The sequence below is a fragment of the Eublepharis macularius genome, chromosome 4, assembly GCF_028583425.1.
Source record: "Eublepharis macularius isolate TG4126 chromosome 4, MPM_Emac_v1.0, whole genome shotgun sequence".
Classification (NCBI taxonomy): Eukaryota; Metazoa; Chordata; class Lepidosauria; order Squamata; family Eublepharidae; genus Eublepharis; species Eublepharis macularius.
The window spans coordinates 35,927,875-35,934,991 of NC_072793.1; the positions used below are offsets into that span (position 1 = coordinate 35,927,875).

At 39.2% G+C, this 7,117-nt stretch overlaps 1 protein-coding gene across 2 annotated transcripts in view; it reads right to left on the bottom strand.

Moving 5' to 3' along the window:
* TNRC6C (trinucleotide repeat containing adaptor 6C) overlaps positions 1-6,864 on the bottom strand; it is a 169,011-nt gene extending 162,147 nt beyond the window's left edge. For both annotated transcript variants that reach the window (XM_054975961.1, XM_054975960.1), the window contains exon 1: positions 5,407-6,864. The gene's annotated coding sequence lies outside the window, so the exon portion shown is untranslated. The remainder of the gene's footprint in view (positions 1-5,406) is intronic.
* Between the last annotated feature and the right edge of the window lie 253 nt (positions 6,865-7,117).

The following is a 7,117-nucleotide window of genomic DNA, read 5'->3' on the forward strand; positions in this document are numbered from 1 at the left end:
GCAGTCTCTCCTAAGATGTATGCACTCTGAATAATGAGCAGCAGCTTAAGTATTTTTTTACCCAAATTACTAAAGACATTTCAGTGGTTAATATTGAGTTTACAACTTCTAAAAAATGAAATGAAATTAACTGAAGATTGGAAGAGAGACTCCATTTCAAGACAGAGAAAAGCAATTCTGCAGAGATAAAGCTGTTTATTAAGAATACATTCCACCTCTCCAGCCCTCCAAAGACAAACCACAGAGCTGTGTGCAAAGCTAGACAATCTGGGCAGCCAGCCATAAAACATCACTTCGTAGCACAGATACTGCTTTCACTCTCTTAAGCCCTCCACAGCTGTAAAATATAACAAGAGGAGCTCTAGTAACAAGCTTCTACTGCCTCAGACTCTTAATGATCTTTAGCCCAAGGTTTGTACAAAATTATGCCTTTTCTTAAGACACAAAACCCCACATCCAAATAAGCATCCAGTGTTAGTATTATGGAATTGTTAGGGAAGTATCAAATATTCAAACCAGATTTTTTTTCTGCTGGTATCTCAGAGAGTATATAAGATGTTTCCATTAATAACTAAGAACTGGCTTTAGACCCAGAAGACTTAAGAAATGAATCCTAATTTTAAGAACGTATCAAATATACTGTTTTATTACTTGGAATAAATGCATCTGTTCAAAAGGCAGTGCATATTTCAGAAGCTAAAACATTGCTTTGAATATAGTTTTAATTCTAAATCCTAGTAGTAGTGCAGTGCTAAGAAGAGTTACTCCAGCCTAAGCCCATTGAAATCAATGGGCTTAGACCGGAGTAACGCTTCTTAGGATTGCACTGTAAGTCTCTGAAGCAGGATGTTCCAGAAACATATATAAGGCTTTCCCACTTCATGGTGACGACAACCCTCTGCATCACCAAGGCCAGGGGCTCTCCAAATCAGGAGCCCATGAAGAGTTCGGGGGCTGTGACACGAAGTAAAAGTCAGCCAGCTCTCCATCTGTGCAACTACTTTCCAGCTATTTTCTAGCCTTTAAAAAAACTATTTTACTAATTTAATTTGCATGAAATGGTACTATGACAAACAGCCCTTTGACAATCGTTTGAGAAAGCTTTCATAAGTTAGGTTACATTTATCTTTTCACTGTCATGTTAGACTAATGAAATGCTCATATAAACTGCTTTTTTCCAGGTTATTTATATATTAGCATACACTGATCCTAAACGCTCATGTTTAGAAATAAACCATCTATGGGATATTCTTACAAATAAGAACTTTATTATTGGGCAGTGAGACAAAACAACATGTGTGATACATCTTCCTTCTAGAAATTTTAAATTTAAACTCTTGTAAAGCTGGTAAATTGGCTGTTTTCAAAAGCATACTGGAATTCAGTAAAATATACTGCCTCTGTAAATGTTTTTGACCTGGCCGATATTTTCATAAAGCGACTGAAAACCTCTGGCATTATCTCCAGAAGGCTTCTGCTGATATTAAATTGGCTAGACTGTAGAATCATCAGGCACTCATCTCTAACACTAAATGGTCTGATGCACGCCTTCCTGAAGATTCAAAACTAGAAGGGAAATATTCCAAGCATGTTATCTTGTCATCGGAATTTTAATTGCAGTAGTAGTAGTAGTAGTAGTAGTAGTAGTAGTAGTAGTAGTAGTAGTAAGAGTAGCAGCAGTAGTGGCGGTGGTAATAATGAGCAGAAAGCAACCTACACAATAAGTAATATGAATTCTAGACAGCCTTCATAGTAATCATATTCTATAGTTCATAACATGCAGAACAATTTAGGCGCTTCTCAGACAGGCTGTATTAATCTTGGTTTTTAAAATACTTTTGTATGAAATTCCATAGCTAGTGTCAGAAACAGATTTTCAAGTAGACACAATTAGCATATATTATGTCTGTGAATAGAAATAGGATGGGAGATAAGCTCCAGTCTGCAGTGTTCTCATAGGGACTCTAACCATTCTTTCCATCTTAAAGCCTTCCTTCCCTGAAGTAGAAAGCTGCCCCACCCCTGACCTCCTCCTCCAGCTTGTTTTGGAAAGAAGCCAGATGACAGCATTGGGAAAAGTGCATATTTATCTCAACAAGACCAGCTGCTTGGAGTAACTAAATGTAACTTAAAAGTATTATCCATTCTCCCTCAGAGTTGTCTTATTTTTATGCCACCAAAATTGAGTGCCAAATCATTCATGTTGCTGTTTTAGTAGATATATTTCTGATTAATGGAATGGGGGAGAGAGTTTCCAAAGGCTGTATTTTCAGATTTCTAAATATTCTAAAATAGGCAGTCACCATGGCAACTATTTCCCTAGTAAATAAAGAAGCTGAGCTCTCTATACACAGAAATGTGTTTTCACTCTTAGGATGAAATAAAGGGGAATATATTGAAATGTTTATACTTTCCTATATGGACTGTTTGCACGTATAAACTTTAGGATTATTTTGCAATGTCTTCAGCTGCAATTCAAGTTATGCTGTTTTGATGCTGTACTAGAGTTATCTTCCATTACTAAAATGAAGACCTAACTACTAAAAATATGTAGGGGAACATACAATCTTTCCATTATGACTACGAGACTCTTGAATTTATAACATTGTGGATATTGAAGGATTTTAATACTCAAAGTAATAAAAATTGCTGAAATGTTTAATTACTGCCCTAACATTGTGCCTGCCCAAGACGATTTATAAGTATTACCAAAAGCATGCATTTATCTCCTCCAACTTCAGGAATAAACAATGGATTGTAAAGATGATTTTTTAAAAAAACTTTGAACAAGGAAAAAACTACTAGTAAGTGAATATTAATAAAACATCTCTTCCATATAAAAACAGAAATCAGTCTTGAAGCTATTCAAGTCCTGTAGGAAACTGTATTTCAACATAGATAACCTCTTTGCTGTTACTATATGATGAGACAGTCCAAAGACATAGAAACATGTCAAAATTTGGATTTTCTGCCTAAAATTCTCTTTAGAACAGAGCGTCTCACCAAGACTTTGGTCGACAAAGTATATGATCCACTCAGATTCCTGTCTTTCATCTCTCCCACTAGATAGTAGAGCTGAGAAGGTTGTGATGCATTTCTCAAGTCATGAAAGACAGTCTAATTAAAAAGAGGATGCACTACTTCAATTCTAATGACTTAGGACACCTGTCCATTGAGAGCTAGCACTCATTTGCTAAAGAATAAAATAGCATACACACAAAATTTTAGGGTATTGATACTGGCAAACCACAAGCTTATCTAACAAGCTCAGGAAAAACAAAATTCTACTTATGACAGTATTACATTTTTAAAATGATGTATGGTCTCCTCAGTATTTTCTCTTTAGTCCATTTAGATGGCAAACCTAAGCAGATCTATTCAGTGGAGCTTACTACCAGGAAATTGTTCTCAGAATTGTACTGTATATTCCATAGTATTCCTAAAGGAAGCAGACGTACCTGATTTTATGACTGCACTGAAATAGGTACCTTTAGGAGTGAAACCACTCCCTGTGTTCATTAAATCTTGACCAGTGATCTACTCTATAGTGAAACTGTGTTCTTGTATGGAATGAAGAAAGGTTATTATTTTGGTGCACAGCCAGAAATTAGTTCATAAGTAGCTTCAGTATTAAGATGTGGTGCATGCCAACTGACAAAGTGGCAACCTTCATAGTTTGTAATGCCTTATTCAACAACTATTACACAAAGCATCATCACACTTAACACCAATAACTAAATAATCAACATGAAGAGGCATTAATCAAAAATTACTATAACCTCCTGAATATTCTACCAAAGTGTATGTAGTAAGCTGAAACCTTTCCGATACATTTGTACAGAAAAAAATGTATACAGATATGTTCAGATAAGGAAATAACTAAGAATAAATCATGCCTGTAACAGTGATGGCAATTAAAAATATTTGAGGCATCATTTTGAGATCAAGGCTCAAAGAAGATTATTAGTAGCTAGAAAAGCTAAGCGGTTTGGCACCATGTGGAAGAATTTCTAGTAACTGAGATGATGCCAAGGAATTTCAATATCCAGTTATGATTCTTTTAAAGTCATGAGTTTCACACAGAGAAGTTGCTCTGTTCTTCTCTAGCTGGATTTTGAGAGAAATTTTTAAAATTACTGTTTTATATTGACAGCCACAAATATAGAACAAACTAGAACTGATCCTCACTGTGTTAAAATCATGTTGAAATATATTAGAATGGATTTTAAGGTATCTCAGCAATATTAAAAATACCGATGTCTTACTTTTATTCCCTTCAAGCTCTTATTGCAAACATCTACTACATTCCAACCATTTACTTTGTCGAACATGACGCACGCAACCAAGTTAATTAAAAAATGCTAAATACTGTCTTTTATGTCATCCAGTTTGAACAGGTGATGAGCTTTCAGTGTCTGTAAGAATTTCTTGCTATTATAAGAATGTCAAGATTATTATGGAAGGAATGAGGTTATACATTTGCACACACTGACCCCCACATACTCATTAACACTCTTAGCAGATGACATTAAACTTTTCATTTTCCAAGGTGCATTTTTAAACACGGTTCCCAATATCTATCAATTCACAGTATGTTAAACAAGCTATAATACAATTTTCTATAGTTCAGCAAAATAACCTTATATGGCTGCACCACTTATACAATGCTTAAATTTCCACAAAAACTTATGAAATGAAGAGGATTCAAATACTTTTAATAAACGTCTATTGGCAAGGTTTGGAGCAAACTTAATGTCTGCTTTCTACATTTATGTGTTGGTAAATTAATAGTTTATTCCATTTACTCAAAATGACAGCTAAGAGGAAAATACTGGCCTTGTGAGGAAAAAAACACAAAATATTTTATTCCAAAAAATGAATGACATGGTTGCCAAATACGGCTACATTCTTTATAAGAAAGATTGATCTACAGAGGGATCTACAGTCATCTTTTTATACTTGACTGTAGGTAATCAAGGATGAAGTTCAAGTTTCGTCCACTTGGTTACATTCAATCATCCTTCCTGTTCTAGCCGCACATAAACTAAGACAAATTGCCAAGGCTAATTATCACTATTTTCCAAACATTACATCACATGGTAATGAGATGTTATCAACAGCATGCAAACACTAACATTAGTTCTGTAATTTATTATGTCTTCTATATTTTTGTAAGTAGGGTACTTTCCCCCTCTGTAATGACCAGGATCTCCATAAAATATGCGTAAGGGTTGAAGATACCAACTTCAGATATTTTAACTTCGACTTGAAATACATTACAAGAAGCAATTCTGTTCTGGACATAGGGCACGGGGAAGGGCATCGCCTCAACTATTAAAAAGGTCTTCCCCTATTTTTAACTTCTCCTGCCTCTACATTAAGAGATGGGAATAATCATCTTCTTACCTTTGCTTCGTTTCTTTCTAGGGCTCTTTGGCAGCTTTCGACTCCTTGAAAAAGAACAAGTGAATATTTTGTCTGGCGTCTGGGAGTTTCACTAGCGTGCTCCTTTCTTTAATGCTTTTACTTACAAAAAAGTACCCGTATTTTTGAATACGAAAAAAATCTCACACGGCCAAGAAAGTCAGGGTTTTTTTTTATGTTTATGCCCGTTCCAAATGGGGGGGGACCAAATAAACAAAAAACCTGCCACAGAGGAAGGGGAGGAGGAATCAGACAAGAAATCAACAGTATCCAAGAAGAAGAGCTAAAAAAGCTCCAGTTTGATTCCAGCCCAGAGGAGTTAAGTGCAGCAGATGCAGGTCCAATTCCAAAACAAGCTTTTTTATTTCCAGTGAAGCAAAACTCGCAGTTATGACGGAGTCCACGGCTAGAGTTTTGCACACGGGATTTGCTTTAAAATTAAATTAACCTGGTTGCAGCAAAAATGTACTGTGGGGATGCAAGACAGTGAAAAACGTTACGCGCTGTCGCTGATCAGAACAGGGATTTAAAAAAAAATGTGTTTGAAAGATTCTCAGTTTATATGGATGAGCTGCTGAAGATTTTATTTTCAAAAGTGCAAATTAAAATGAAGAAAATGGAACCCATCCAAAGGGTTAAAGAGAAATAGCTTAAGAAAAACAAAAAGGAGCCACAGGAGGATCCAGCAGAGTTTCGCATAGGGATCCAAACAGAAGTACCCAGCAGAGTCTCTCTAAAAGGGAGGCGGCGAAACACAAGGAGAAGAAGGATCTAACAGTCTCTCCCAGGAAGATCCAAGGGGGAGAAGGATCCAGGCAGTGTCTCAGAAGGCAAGGATCCACAGATGCCAGGGAGATCCACCGGCTGTGCCTTTCATATATGGATCTGAGGAAGGGCGCTCCAGCAATGTCTTCATATACAGGATCCTAAGAGGATCCAGACGATAGGCTTCTTATTGAGGAGGGGTCCTCCAGTCTCTTTTTCTTTCTCTCAGGAGGATCCACCCCGCTGAGCCGAACATAGGTGAACCCAGTAAAGAAGGCGAAATCCAGTCTCTCACACAGGGACAGCTTCCACAGATCCCCAGGGCGATCGAGCGGCTGAGTTTCTCTTGGGGAGGTCCGCCAGTCTCTCTCCCAGCGGGATCCACCCAAGCAGGCGCTGGATCCAGCAATCCCTGGCGCACGTCCTCCTTCCCCTCCACAGGGACTCGGAGAGCCTCTCTAAGGGGACGAGCGGGGTTTACGGAGGCAGCGGCGGCTCCTCGGACGGAGCTCTCCCTTGGAGGGGAAGGGGGTTGGGCCGCTGGCGGGACAGGTGACGCCGCCGGGCTCAGAGATGCTGCCGCACCGGCCCCCCGCTCCTCCTCACAGCCGCCACTGCCGCCGCCACCGCCGCCTCTGTCCTCCGCTTCAGGAGCAGAGCTGCTGCCACCGCGGCCATTTTGTTACTAACTGACAAGAGCCCAGGCGAGCAGCAGGCAGCGCGAGACCACAACGAGGCGGGCGGGAGGGAGGGAGGGAGGGAGCGAGGGAGGAGGGAAGGAGAGAGACGCGAGACTCGCCCGCCCCGCCCCGCCCTGACCCCAAACAGGAAGTCTCGTCCGCCTCCCCGATCACGTGGGGGGAGAAAGGCATAAAAGAAACCTCTGAGACATGCAAATAAGCGCGAAAGAAGAGCCAATGAGGCCGCG